General features: G+C 36.2%; 1 protein-coding gene and 1 long non-coding RNA gene across 2 annotated transcripts in view; both read right to left on the bottom strand.

Annotated features, from left to right (window-relative positions):
* The window catches only part of LOC115438585 (mitogen-activated protein kinase kinase kinase 11), a 76,761-nt gene that overhangs the window by 43,034 nt on the left and 17,569 nt on the right, over nt 1-16,158 (bottom strand). The window lies entirely within an intron of this gene.
* LOC115438586 (uncharacterized) lies at nt 918-8,614 on the bottom strand. Its single transcript, XR_003938110.1, has 3 exons — nt 8,431-8,614; nt 6,073-6,076; nt 918-927 (listed from the first exon to the last, which is right to left on the bottom strand). It is a non-coding gene; the product is annotated as an uncharacterized LOC115438586 (long non-coding RNA).

Genomic DNA, 16,158 nt, shown 5'->3' with positions numbered 1-16,158 from the left:
GTTGATACAAGGTATTACGTGTATTTTTGTCTAAATATAAAGTATCTCTAAATCCTTGTGAGACCCAGGAAAAGTAAAAGTTTTGGCTTTTTTTTTACTTTAAATAATTACCTCGATTGGAAACAGCATGATGTAACAGTTTTTTCAGACACATTTTTAATTCTTTTGCATTTTGTATGGCATGTCCTTTGCAGTGGGAATCGATTTATTTTATTACCCCGCAAGGGAGGTAAGCGGTACTGTTTTTGGTTTGGTTTAGTTGTTTGTTTGTGTGTTTAACACTCTAGCAGCAAAACTATTGGTTGATTTCATATCAAATCGGGTTAATACATTGCCAGTCACCCAGAATAGATGTGGTTTCATTTTGGGAAAAGTAGGTCAAAGTTCCAATTTTTTATGAATTTTTTTAATCTATTTTTTCTCCCATTTATTTATAATGGGCCAAAATTCAAATGTCTGTAGCAGCAAAAATATTGGTTGAATTCATACCAAATTAGGTTTATAGATTGCCAGTGACCCAGAATAGATATGGTTACATTTTGGGGAAAGTAGGTCAAAGATCAAATTTTTATGAATTTTTTAAATCTTTTTTTGTCCCATTTACTTATAATGGGCAAAATTTAAAATATATATAAAAACATAAATTTTGTTTCCATTTACTTCAAACTTGCCACATATTTAAAGGCAATTGATTTGCTGACATTAGCACATGCATAGACATGATGACATCAGCTGAATCAATGTCAAAATAAGCTACAATGCGTGCGAGGGGCGGGGTTTGTTGTACCTGGCACCACTTATTTTATTTTATTATAATATTATAAGTACAGCTGTGAAACTCTTGTCCCCTATAGAGGACAAAAATGCATTTCTGGGTCTCAGGAAGTTAATGAAATATTTGGCTCCACTGATTAATTGAGAAATCTGCTGTCTTAATTAACAGACTATTTTTAGAGGATTAGAGCATTAAATGGAGACAGAAAAGTGTTTTGATAGAAGTATCACACTGATGTTGATCTTCTGGACACAAAATGTGATTATTTCATGTAATAACATTTGTGTGTAATCATTATTGTATGACATTTTCCTCCAAATTCCACCAAATGTTTGTGCCAAAACTGAAAAAAATCATGTCATGCCATGTCCACACTCATATGTTTTTGTTTTAAATGCATAACTTTTGTTGTGTTGACACTTAACATCCACAATCTGTTTTGTAAATGCCGCTAACCAAGTGTAGAAACTTGCAGAGACACCCATATTCTGATTTGCTTGGGTCTTATCACTTGTGTTGGGGTATCTGCAGGTGTAAGGAAGTCAAATTTGTGTTTTGAAGTCATTTTTTAAGGTGTTTTTGATTAAATTTCAGACCTTACATTCACAAAAATAACAGTAAAACACCCCTCATAGTTATTGTGCTGAACCTGTCTTAACCTTGTCACCATCCAGCTAATGTTACATTTCCATTTCTCCATGACTAATGTTTCTGCTGCTGAAGCTCATACCTGAACCCCTCCATCCATGAACGATGGTTGGAGGCTCCACTCATTTTATGCTAAAATGCTAAACACTTAATTTGATAAATTTATTGTGTCTGTGACCTTTAAGTTCCAGATTCAGAATTAATTATCAAATTTAAGGATAATTAAGGCCTTATTTCGGACAATCACATTAAAACTTTCGGGGTCAGCAGACACCCTGTGTAACCTACTCACAAAACAGAAAAAAGGTTAATGCCTCTTTAACAGTCAGCTGTTAATTCAACATGCATACTGAATTATGGGCAATTCCTCGTTCTCTCTACTTAACCTACGTAAACACACACACAGCATATGAGGTGTTTGTTTTTTATTTATTATTATTTTGCAATCCAATATCAAGTAGTGTCATCAGAATGGGCAGAAATGAATTCTGAAACTTTGCTGAAACACTGCTAAAGGCTGTTTTAAAATGAAAATGAATGCATGGCATGATGTGGTGTGGATCTGCTGCAGGTGTTGTTTTTGTGCCGTCGTTGTTTATGCTATTCTATTCGTGTTTTCTTCTGTATTTCTCGTTTGGCGGGTGTTATTCATCTTATTTTATTGAAATTTCTTTTATTCCTTCTTCTTCTTCTACTTCTTTTCCCTCTGCCCAGTTTGCTCGGTTCTTGTTTTGGTCATTATTACCATTTTGGTTATCACTATGGTCGTTGTAATTGGTATTGTTGGTGTTGTCCAGTGGGGGTCTTCGCCACTTTCTTCTCCCCTTTTCTCCTCCCTCTGCCCCCCCCCCCCCCCCCCCCCTTTTAGAACACATTTCACTGGAAAGCCTAAAGCGTACCACCTCCATGCAACACCCAGCAGTAGAGCCCCTCTCTGTTTGGTCCCCTCTCCTCACACACACACAAATGTATAATGACTGTGAATCACAATACTAGGATCACGATACGATATATCACGATATATCATGATACTGTTAAAAGGCAATTTTTTGTTTGTTTTCTGTTTTTTTTTAAAGATTATTTCCTGGAAGAATTGAATTACATCAGAAATACGCACAAATACTAAACGCATTTTTATTTGATCAGAACAGGATCTAAAACTATATCACAAAATTTTTCTAATTCTTCTAGTTTCCAAAGGAACTAACATCTGCCACTCTCAGTAAAAACAGTAAAAAGCGCTTTTAGGATGCTTCAGTTAACCAATATTTAATAAAACAGGGTTAAATAATAATAAATAAGATATAAACAATAAAGAAAAATAAAAAACAAAAATGAAAATCCACCATATCTGCATTTGAATAAATACCTAAAAATATCGATACAGTACTTTTTAATGTAAATGTATTGTATTTAATGTATTGTAAGTGTAATGTATTTTTAATCACAGTATTTTGAAATGAAATATCGTGATATATTGCAGAACCGATATTTTCTAACACCCCTACTTAGCTGGTCTGTCCCACTTGTCTTATGTCTATTTTGGCCCCCCATGTCTTGTCTCGTCCTTTCCCTGTACACCTTTGTCTATGAGCCCTCCCTCTACTTATATGTATACAACCAAGGAATGGATGAACATGTGAATATAAAGTTGGAGATTTTTCCTTAAACACAAGCTGTAAGTAAAAATAAAGTTGTCCTCCGACGAAGAAGGGGGATGGTGGCGGGTTAAAAAAAAAGAAAAAAAAAAAAAAGAAAATGCATGCATGGAGAAGAGACTAAATAAGTGTTTACTCATTCCTTCTCCTTTTTGAATATTTAGACAGACTGTATTTGCTGCTTTCTATTTATGTTACATTTCTAATTTCTTTATTGATGGATTAATTCTTGTGCATTCAGAATACACTTAGAGGAATAAAGACTGGCTATACAATGAAGCACATAAACATGGCCACAACTCCCAACTATGCAAACACACACATGTAAACATGACTACAAATAAATACACACCAGAATCAAAAGCCTTTCAGCAGTCTCAGCAGACATCATGCCCACATACACACACACATACACACACACATACACACACACATACACACACACATACACACACACTACATTCTTCTACCACTTCCTGAAGCGAGGCAGAGTGCATCGACAGTTCAGCCCTGCTCAGTCCTCCTCCCCTTACCACCATCACACACACTGACAGCTACTGCCACACTAGTCAGTTGCATACTGGACAGCATGTGGCAACACACACTGTCCACATCGGCCAATGACCCACATAACATTAAGTCTGCTGCTGACATCTTAAAACTTTACTGAAAGGTCGAGGAGGAAAGCTCAAAGTAGTACGCTTAAGTCTAGACAGGGTGAATAAAATACACTGTAGGAGTAGCCATGGGAAAACAAACTCCTAGCCTAATGACCTCTATTAACACAAGAGCGCTATCACAGGCAGTTTGAGCTCTGCCGCATATGATCAGTGAATGTAGGACATCTGAAACACTTCAGATTATAGTCTGGAGCCATAAAACTTGCATTCTGCTACAGTGCATCCATGAAAACAATGAGGATTTTTATCTGCATCCCTGTTATCTCCCACCTAGTGCGCATTTTAAGGAGGTTGTGTTGACAAAATTGGGGTAGAGTATCCACTTCTTCAAAGGCGAACTGCAAATATCATGACTAGATCAGTCTTGCCCAGACAGAGCGTCTTCCTTATAGACAGACGAAACCAACAATGTCGCCACGAAAACACCGTGACAGGTCTCCATGGTAACAGCACTCTGTTTTGGCACTGTTTGTTGTTCAGAAACAAGAGAGTGTCAGTTGCAGACGTGACTCCTACCAGCAGCGGCCTAGATATGAGTTGGGTCCTGGGACTGACTCAACCTTGTAACAGTTAGCTTAGCGTGAATCCCCATGTCAAGGGTTTCCCAGTTGCAACATAAGACATCTGACTGATAAAGTATAACAGGTCCATTCAGGGCAAACACGGGCTATTTACATTCCAAGGATAACTGAAATGTGAATTCTCAACTAGCTTATGTGAATGATTTCTGTTTAAAAAAAAAAAGGATACAACAGCTTTAGGATGTTCTTGGTGTTAAGCCTGAGGGTGATTATTTTCATGGACATCCACTGACAGAAAGTTTAAGATTGGGCCTGATTGTGGGTGTGAAAATTACCTGGCACTCGTCAACCTTCATTTACCGAATTTTGAATTACACTTTTACATAGAAATTTCAAAAATCGCTTGATACAAATGCAGTTGTTTGCATCAAGTAGTGGTTGCTACCTAGCGTTAGCTTGTGTCTCAGCTCAGTGTGCTGGGGTTTTTTTTGCCACAATTTTTTTATTATCTTATTAAACCATATTTAACATTTTTTATTTTAGTTACTTATTTTTAATTTCCTTTTCCACTTTCTTTTGTCCTGTCATTTTGAGTTCATTTCATTTTTACCTTGCCACCTTGTGTTATTGAATTTTCCTTTATGTGATGGTGTCTTGTCAGTTTGTAACTATCTTTGTTCTTGAAAAAAAAATCCAAAATAAAATGTAAAAAAACAAAACAAAGCCTATTTCTAACCATCGAGTCCAAATGAGATCCTGATCTCTTTTACAAGAGCGACCTGGCCAAGAGGTCAGCGTGAAAGAATACAGGTTTAAAACACAGGCAATCATAAATTAAAGCAAACAATAATTTAGCAATAAAAGAAAAGTTTGACAGTTTTTAAAGTGCCTTTTTCACGATTTTTTTTTTAAAGTGTAAATTTAGTTGAGGTCACAGCAATTTAAAAACAAAGGTGCTGCCCAATTGACTCTCGCCATCTTGTCCGTAAGATGGAACGAAAAGCTCGGAGTGACCTGAGCTCAGGTATTTTCAGCTCCAATTGAAGGGTATTCCAGCCAAAGGAGGCAGCAAAGGTGAAGAAATGATCACTTATGGGGACATTTAGTGTCACAAATTGGAAAATAGCAACTGTATGTACACACACCGGTTGTCACTCATCTGCCCTACAGTGTGAACTGTGAACTTTGACCCTCACTCAGGAGTAGACCATATTCACTGGGCATATAATGGATAATGTTGTACTGCTGGGATTAACTGCTTTAAACTCAGAAAATAATTGATATACTGAAAATCCAGAGCATATCAGACTATAATTCAAATTAAAATAACATTTTTGGGTTAGACGACGTCTAAAATTAGCATTAGCCAAAACAATGTCTGTTACTATTACATTATACCGTGTTTGGATTATACCTTTGTGTTACATGTAACCTGTAGGAACACAAAAATGTACATTACAAAAAATAATATCACATAACATCACAGAATACCAAAATGTAAAGTCAAAAGACTGAAAAGACTTCATGTTGTGCGCTTCATTATATGTAATGTGATTTACCTCCAGGCTTCAATAGGTGTGTGCTAACATTGCCAGATTTATTTTATTCCTTTCCTACCATATTGCAGTACTAACAGAAAGTAATAGTAGCTACAAAATGTATAAATGAATTTTTATGGATGTTTTTTTATGGTGATGCAACGTCCCTCTTGTCTTTCTGGTTGATGATCAATAAAAAACTGCTAACATGCTAATAAACTGTCATTCCTCTGTGTTTATTGGCTTCAACACTAGACTTCAACTACAGAATTTCGCTAGTAATATTTGAGCCATAATGATGACATCAGATGAAAATGGCCACCATGTGACCCTGGTCTTTGGTAAGTCATTTCTGTAGTAAAACAATATACTATTTCCAACACAAACCATGTTGGTAGCGTCTTAAATCATTTTTTTTTAATTACAACTCCACCTTATGTTAATGCCAAGTAGCTCTTTTTCTGCAGATATTATTACAATGTTCTTTCCTTTCCAGTTACAGAGCAGTGTTACATAAAAACCAGATCCTCAAGCATTACTCTGCCTCTGGAACAAGTGGGACATCAGCTAAAACAGTATTTATTTATTTATTTATTTATTTATTTATAGAGTCCACCAACACAGATAATGCACTAATATTGGCAATTCTAAACAGACAAAACTACTATTGTGGGTGCAAAACTGCAAAAATACACACGTAGTAAAAATCATTGAAACTTATGTTTTTTTTCTAAGGTTACACCTTTAAATAAGTATGCAAGTCACTACAAACACTAAGTGTATGTATTCAAATTTTTCATCAGTTTTCAGCTCTACTTTGAACAAGAGCCTCAGGTGTCGTTGGATTTCATAAAAGCTTATTAAAATGCAGCGGTATATGATAAAACAGTTCAAGCTTTTGAAAAAAAGGACACTGTGAAATTTCATATGAAGTGAAATTATTTCAGGGAACTTGCTCTGACATCATTACCCTGGTAATAATGCTCTTTTTCAAGGAAGTTAGGTTAAAACAAAGGCTGAAATTGCAACAAGTTCCTGCCTGTAAAAATCATCATGCTCCGAATGACAAGTCCAGTGGAGCTACAGAGAAAAAGCTTGTAGCTCTTGGATGTTCTGTCCAAGGACGATGCAGAGGACACGTGTCCGTCGCTGAACATACAGTGAAAGAGGCTGTAACCTTTCAGCTGCAGGACAGTCGCTCTTAAACCTTCAGCCCTGACACGATAACATGCCAGATGCAAAAGTCAGCTGCACAAAGCCGCTCTCTGCCTCCTCACTCTGCACCTCACCTAATTATGTTTTCTCTATAATTCGACGGCTGGAGCTACATCTCCGTCTCTCACCGCATTTTTCTATGCATGCTCTCATTCCTGACCCTGCCCGACGGAGCATTTCATCCAGGTTGTGAGTTTGTCAGGTCCATATTGGTCAACGCAGTCACCACAGAAAAATGTTACAACCAATATGTATATGTATAATCTGTGTGTCTCAAATTGCATACTTCTGTACTTGCGTTTACTATTTTGAGCGTGTGAGCGCATTCACACTGCTACAACAAAATGCACTGCCCAGATGTGCATGCAAAATGGTCAAAAAGTTGGAACGCTTCTCACCCTCGGCGATAGGCAGAGGAAGTGGTGATTATGGCAGCAGAAGTGAACACTGCTCTGCACAAAAACACGGTCATTAACACCACTTTCACTACAAATACAAGTACAAGTTACTGAATAATGCAACTGATAACAAATGGAAAGTTACATTTAATAGCTGATATACTGATTATATGTACTGTAATGTGCTGCAGATTAACCATTAAAAAGCAGGGAAGAAGAATAATGCGTCTCATTTCCGATTCTGGTAAGAGCGTAAATTTGTTGAAATCTGAGCACTGCACATGTAAGTACACTTTATATAAAATGTAAATGTATGGAGTGTAGATTTCTTAACCAAAAGGATCAACTGTGAAAGTCAAGGCCCATACTGATTGTTCTGTGTTTGGTTGTTGTTGTTATTTATTCTCTTTTTTGCCCCAGAGAAACAAAGAAATCTCCATGATAAGATAGAAAACACTACAATTATTCATTCATTCATTTATTTCGAGCATTTACAGAACACATGCAAATCCAAAATTCCAAAATCATTCATCTACACTCGAAAAGGAGTGGGGGGAAGAAAAACTTATTTAATCCCAACCCCATTCTCATCATCAAATAACTTAACATAATAACGTTTTAAATACTAACTCCTGTCCTTTTGACTTCAAGCCAGAACAATGACCAAAATAGGCCAATACCATATATTATTACATACAAATTTATATACATTAAAAACAATGAGTCTTTCATGGAGGGAATTTGGGTGGAAAAGCCTGATTAGATTCTTTATTACACCACACATCACTTCGAAAGTAAAGGGACATTAACAAAATTGTTGGCGACAGTGTGGGCACAAATGTACTAATCACTCTCGTATTTTCTGGACATGTACAAAATAGAAGTCTGTTTTGAAATAATTGAGGGCATTATGACTTTCACAATTCCTAAGAACTCAGAGTTTGTTTGGTTTTTTTTGCTAGGACTGCTACCTGGAGATGTATTAGAGAAAGAAGACAAATACCTCTTTGAAATTCTTATAATTGCTTCCAAAAAGGCCATTACAAGCAACTGGCTCAAAACTGATGAACCCCGGGAGGATCAGTGGCTATAGCTATAATAGAGGAAATCTACTCTATGGAAATATTGACTTATTACCTACGGCTCAAGGAACATATCTTCATAAAGTGCTGGAGAAAATGGCTGGACTATAAACAAAACAAAGCCTAATTACTATGGTCTGTCATTTAAATATTTTACATTCAACCAGTGACCCCTAGTTTCTGTGTTGGATTGTCGGTTGATAAAACAAATAAGAATAAAGTATTTAAAAAATAAATAAATAAATAAGTCTTTCAGTCCTTCACTTATCATTGGGTGAATGCTCAACATTGTCCACTGTTCTGTTGTTTTCAGATATGTTGATGCCAGACACTTTGGCCAATCAACATTAGACAATACTAATGTTTGGCTGCTGTATCAGGGCCTCCCTATGGGTTCTGTGAGATTTTACTAAATACATTATGGAATTATTTTTCATAACTCTGCTATATTAAACCAGGTCTCCAGTGACTTTTCCGAACCTTGACCATAAGCATAAGCATCATATACATTAAATATGAATGGAATTTCAACAGAAAAAAATGGAATGTCACTGTAACACTATAAACTTTTTTCTGTATTTTGTTGTGTTTAACTGTTTTTATTTTGCTTTTGTTATTTTATCTTTTATTTATCTGCTCTACTGGTATTGTGAAGCACTTTATCTTCCTGAGACCAGGGAAAGTGAAATTTTTTAGCTTTTTTTTTTACATTAAACAACTGTCTTGATTGGAAACTGTATAATGCAACAGTTTTTTCAGATACATTTTTAACATTTTTATTTATTTATTAATTTTTTAATGGAATGTCCTTTGTGGTGGACAGCATTTTTTAAGTAAAACTGTCAAACTTTTGTCCCCTACAGAGGACAAAAATGCATTGCTGGGTCTCAGGAGGTTATGAGTATTGTGTGTGCTACATAAATAAATCTTACTTATACGCAGATGTGAGCATATTCTTTGTTCACAAGCATTTAAATTATATGGACAATATTAGCAATTAAATAGTTTTCAATCAAAATCAGCATAATTCAATGCAGTGAAATGAAAATAATTTGATAGGAGCTGGAAAAATACGTGTTAAAATGTCCACATCGGTTCAACTTCAGCCTCCTCTGTGCTCTCTCTACCTTCCTCCCTCTCCCCCCTCCCTGCCCTGCACCCGTAGGCGAGGGGAGAATTCCGGCAGGGTGGGGGCTTTCCCCAGGAAGAACGGGAGCTTTGTCCCCCGAGGGACGAGGACATAGGCTGACAGACAGTCTGGCAACCTCTGACCAGGCAGGCAGCGAGGGAGGGAGGGAGGGAGAGAGTGATAGGGCATAATGATAGTGGCGAAGATGTCCACTCAGGGTGAAACTCACTACACTGGAGTTTCGTCTTGGCTCGAGGGCACGCGGTCCGGCGCTGACTGGATGCAGGTCAGTGAGTTTACAACCAGATGCGATTCTACAGGCGGCCACACGTAGCACCTCCTCCTCATCTGATCTGATATGATTCAGTATATTTCACATTAGATAGACAGATTTTTTTTTTTTTTTTTAACATAAGTAGGCAAAAGAAACAACTGATTTAAACAGGACATGCCAAAACAGTGAAGGAAATAAGTCAACCGAAAAAGAAAAACAGATGTCACACCATGTATAGCTATTTCATTGTGGCCCTTTAACAATACTTTATGTTTAAAAAGGAGTAGGAAGAAGCCGAGCTTATATTGTCCTACCCCAGTTTAACGTGACTTGACAAATCAGCTAATGTATACAGTTCATAACAAAGAGTAAGTCGGTCATTAAATTACAGAAAAAGAGAAAAAATGATTACATACCATCAATAACTATTACTGTTGTACTCCCATTCATTGGTACGATACCTCTGGAGAATAAGATGTGCATTTCCACAACATATGCATATGAAATGCACATCTTTCTAAGTCACATCAACTTTATTTATAGTTTTGGATTTTTCATTATATTTTAGTTTTATTTAGTTTTGGACTTTTTTTTGTCTAATTCAACTGGTTTAAATTAGTTTTTAGAGCAGGTTTGCTAGTTTTTATTAGTTTTAATTTTTTTTCTAAATGCTTAGTTTTAGTTTACTTTTTTCATATCTTTTATCTTCTTTCCCTTCATATTCAAATAAATCCCAGACAGGACTCTGCTGTTTTCTCCCAACTTTAGTCTCCATGTTTCCAAGTAGAGAGGGGACGAGAAGACGACTCTAAATGACAAGTGACGAAAAGTGACGGACCGTGAAGTGCAGTATGGTGCCGCCAGCTAAAATTGCTCGAAATAAATCGATTTTATATCAATCCAACATTGACAAAGGTGTAAACAAAGGGAATTTTATCCATAGTTTTATATGTTTTAGTTAGTTTTGTAAGCGCACTACAGTTTCAGTTAGTTAGCGTTTTTTTCTTTTAATTATAGTTTTTATTTACTTCAGTTAACTAAAATGTTTTTTCAATTCTAGTTTTCACCATTTTGCAATAATAACCTCGCTGTACAGACATAAAAACAATAACACACATAAAAGAATTTATAAAAACAATAAAATAATAATACATTAAAACAATAAAACCCAACCCCTCACGCTGAGTTAAAAGCCAAAGAGAAAATTGTAAGATTTGATCTGGCAAAATGTTGTCTCTCTATAGTCATAACCACCCTCTCTATCTATGAATAATTTCTGTATGTTACTTGGAAGTCATTTATTTCTTGCTTGGTGTAATATTTGTTCTGTTTTAATTTCCACCAAATCCTTTAATTTGAGTGTATGTGAGAGGAAGAATAGTTTCCCCACCTACAGTGTGTAAAAAGTAATATAGTGAGTAGTTACAAGGTCACATACTGGACTGTTCTTATTTACTGTATCAGTTTGTCACATCTCATCTCTGCATACGACTGTCGGTGATGAGTAATTTCATCACTTCAAATTTTGTTGTATTTGTTTCGAGGCAACATCAACATAAAGAAAACAGAATGACAATCAATGATCCAGGCGAAGATAAAAATAGGGGTAGTTGAACCAGTTATTACCTGAATTTAGTTCCTATAATCAAATATCAGCTAAAGAGTGAATAGGAAATTATCACTATTTCTTCTTATTATCAATATTTCACTTTCTGGCCCTGAAAGTGTTAATGCAGAAAGTCATCATTTAAATTTTTATTGTATTAGCTTTGGAGCGACCATGTTTTGTAGAACATCCTTCAATTTTAATGAAAATTGTACCTTTTCTAAGTCAAAATGCATTTCAGCTCGTTATGTGTGCGTGTCACGGTGAAACAGACAACAAAAACAAGTTGTCGACTGTGTTTACAACCTGGCTTGTGTTTCTAGTCTCATCTTTTGTTCTCATTTCACTTGGTTCTACACACCTGAAATATTCTTGAACGACTCAAGGGAGAGTGATGTTTTACATATGTGCAGTGTGTAAGTAAGGCTCGGATCCAAGTGCAAAAACAGCAAAATATAACTATTAATCCAAATTTTAGTCCTTTAATTAGGACCAAAACCACCATTCTTATAGTTAAAAAAAATATTCAAAGTACAACATAGAACTCGATAAGTTTCAGGAAATACGGACAATTTTCTACAATTTTCTTGAGAATAATAATACATGTTGATGGTTGGATGGATGACTCAAACTAATTTATTTTCTTATTTATTTGATTTTTGGATTTTTTTTTTTTATATTATTAGTTGTTTTTTTGTGTGTGTATTTTCAATTTTTATACTCTCTATGTTCCTTGTTTGTAACTTGTTCTCTTGGTTAATAGAAGAAAATCTCAGTAAATATAGGTTAAAAAAAAACATAGAAACAACAAAAGCAAAGCAGCACATTCTTAAAATCTAGAGGACAAACTTTTTTGACAATTACACAACTTCCAAACTTGAGAATCATTTTCTGGTGTTGAATACAATAATCAAACAACGTATTGCTTCAGCGCTAGTATTACACTTTTCTACATCCTTAAATAACTTAAACTGGGCTCCATTATTGCTCTAACCACACTGGATAAATAGTAGATTTTACTTCACAAGAGCCAAAATACAAAATCCATATCCAGCAGTTACGCCATACAAGAATGAACAAACAAAACATTGATTTTAGTTTTATTATGGTGAAGCAACAGAAAGCAAAATCAAACTTGGCAGCCGCTATAAGACCAGGACAAACCTGCTTCTATTATTCACACTCGGGCAAACAAAGCACAAGCTAATCATCATGAGAGCGACGGTTCAAAACACGCCCTCCTGCTCACACACATACATGCGAGGTAAGATTGGATTTCTGGGCATCTGCATTAACACTGTCAGAGAGGGTTATAAATGATTCCCTGTGTAAAGTACCCATGCTAGGTAACAGAAAACAGTCACTTATTAACACGCCCCCAGCGCACATGTGTTGAAATTTAACCTTCATTAGCTCCCTTTTCTTAGAAACTCAGGTAGGGGGTCATTACTGGGTTGACTCCAGATGCTCAGAGGTCAAGGCAGCCCTGGAGGGTGAGCTGATGTTCTGATGACGCATCAAACATACACCCTACCCACAAGTATTTCTTACTACAGAGATTCTATTCTACAGAACCATATTATTAACAAATCACAGTAAAGCCTCCTTTTAGATCCAACCGTCCCAAAAGCCACACTCCAACAGGAAAGGTCCTGTTTGAGCATTCCTGTATAATCTTACACTCCATGAACCTTTAGGATTACTGAACTAATAACAGGTTAAACATGGCAGTTGTGTCTGAGACAAAAGTGAAACAGAAATACAGTGGATTTCTGTTGTGTGGCGGTAATGACAGTTTGAGAATGAGTGCAGTCAGACAAGGACAGCTACACTGAATCTCTGCTTTTCCCAGTTTATTGCAAAATACCTGCATCAACAAGCAAGATACATAAAGAACTAGAAAAGCATTCGGAGAGTGCAGACTGCCCCCCCCCCCCGATCACCACCAAAATGTAGTCATTTGTTCCTTGTGCCAGTATCAACATTTCCTGAAATTTTCATCCAAATCCGTCCATAACTTTTTGAGTTATCTTGCACATGGACAGACAAACAAACAAACAGACAGACAGACAGACAAACCAACGCCGGCAAAAACATAACCTTCTTGGCGGAGGTAAAAATCACTGTCTAGTTCATTACCCCCCCCCCCCCCCCCCAAAAAAAAAAAGGGGAGGCAAGGGGTATTGTGTTTGGCTTAATTACCTCCGCCAAGGAGGTTATGTTTTTGCCAGGGTTTGTTTGTTTGTTTGTTTGTTTGTTTGTTTGTCTGTCCGTTAGTGTGCAACATAACTCAAAAAGTTATGGACAGATTTGGTTGAAATGTTCAGGGTTTGTTGGAAATGGGATAAGGAAGAAATGATTAAATTTTGGTGGTGATCGGGGGTGGGGGGGCCCACGGGGGGGGCCACTGATCAGCCTTGGTGGAGGTCTGCGCTCTCCGAGTGCTTCTAGTTAGTTAATTAGTTAGTTAGTTAGTTAGTTAAATTCATACATGTTTGGGTTTATAGATTGCTAGTGAGCCACAATAGATCTGATTACATTTTGGGAAAAGTAGGTCAAAGTTCCATTTTTTTATGAATTTTTAATTTTTTTTTTCCCCATTTACTTATAATGGGGGAAATGTCAAACGTCTGTAGCAGCAAAACTCTTGGCTGAATTCATTCCAAATTGGTTTTATAGATTGCCAGCGACCCAGAATAGATGCCATTACATTTTGAGAAAAGTAGGTCAAAGTTAAAATTTTCTATGAATTTTTAAAATCTTTTTTTTTTCCCATTTACCCTTTAATGGCCTGAATTTCACGTCTATAAAGACATCAATTTTGTTTTAATTTATTTCAAACTTGGCACATATATAGAGGCAATTGATATGCTGACATCAGCACACACAGACATGATGACATCAGCTGGATCAATGCCAAAATAAGCTATAATATGTGCGAGGGGCAGGGTTTGTTGTGCCTGGCACCACTTGTCATTTAATGCATGTTAGTATCATGCACTTCCTTTTGCTTTTCTACCATACCTCATCAGCTCAGACACATAGGCTGTTTACATTTAAATGCTCGGTAAATCACAAGGTGCTAATCTTATTAATCATGCATTTACATCATGCTGGGCACAGATATCTCATCTTATACAACAATATTTATATTTTAAGAACTGAAGTATATTCATAAACCAGTTCTTGGCTTCTAACCTCTCTTGCATAACGTTCAGTTTCACATACAAATCTCTAGTATATACTGTAATACACTCATAATGGCTCTGACATATCAGATTAAAAGCTTTTTTTCTGGCATCCCACGCCTCCTTTGTTCATAGAAACATTCCTGTGGTGAAAACATCTTACAAGATTACAGCCCTAATCAATCAAGAATGACTTTATATTGAAGTTAATGTACTTAAAATACATACCAGGGTCCACACTTCCTCTTGTGTGCTGCTGTACATGGTCATAAAGTGCATGTTCTCCTTAAATATTAACGCTGGTCCGCAATAACATGGCCTTCTGGAAGTCTGTTCAATATTTTAGTGCTCTGTAATTTTGCTATAAAGCTTTCAAGAGACACTATATACATGTACAGCCAAATATAACACAGTCTTACATTAAGTTCTTGTGTTCCAGCTGTGATAAGGAGCTGTCTTTGAATAAAATACGCATTAAAATCAGCTTATCTTTGTGTCCTTATTTCATAGGATGTAGCTGTAACTGCAATATAACAGACACTTGATGTAGTATATGGATTTAATATGTTCCAATGCTGAAGCGTAGTGGGTTTATGGTGGGATTATCATACAAGGCTACTTTTTTTTAATATTCGCTGAAATGGTTTTCATATTGGTACTTCAGCAAACTATAACAGGATTATTTCAGGACTTTTTCTTAACAGGAAATATTCACATATACAACTCTATTTTTGCTTTCATGCTACAGCTTTGCATGATATACCTACATCCTGCTTTCATCACCTACATACGCTGCATCTCCCTGTACTTTACACTGATTGGTCTGTGTGTGTGTGTGTGTGTGTGTGTGTGTGTGTGTGTGTGTGTGTGTGTGTGTGTGTGTGTGTGTGTCTGAGAGGTGGGAAGTAACGAAGTATAAGTACTTTGTTACTGTACATAAGTAGGTGTTTAGGTATCTGTACTTTACTTGAGTATTTATTTATCTGGCAACTTTTTTTTTTTATTCCCTACATTTTTACTTTTCCACCCGTACCCACAAACTGAGTACCACGACCCAACCGATGATGAAACGCATTGTCTTCACAGTAATTCAGTTTTAAAGGCTTTATTTTTGGCTCAAACACATGCCATCGATAAACCTCTAATACGTGATGCTCAATGACATCTTTAACCATATATAAACAGAGGTGAAGCTCACTTCAAAATAAACAAACCAGCTGTGGATCAATCACGGTCACATTAGATGATCATCATCATTAAATGTCCTGAAAATTATTTTCATCCATAAATCTTTTTTTTTAATTTTTTCACTTCCTTGCCCGCTACCTGCCTGCATTTCGTTTAATTTTATCCTTGCCCATACCCGTGAAAATTCGTACATGATTACATGATTCTCTATACGATTTTGCCTGGTTAAATAAGTATTGTTTCATTCATGGCAAATAA

Source organism: Sphaeramia orbicularis, chromosome 18 (genome assembly GCF_902148855.1).
Source record: "Sphaeramia orbicularis chromosome 18, fSphaOr1.1, whole genome shotgun sequence".
Taxonomy (NCBI): domain Eukaryota; kingdom Metazoa; phylum Chordata; class Actinopteri; order Kurtiformes; family Apogonidae; genus Sphaeramia; species Sphaeramia orbicularis.
Note: the sequence above shows the minus strand (reverse complement) of the source record. Positions and strands in the feature narration are given on the sequence as shown.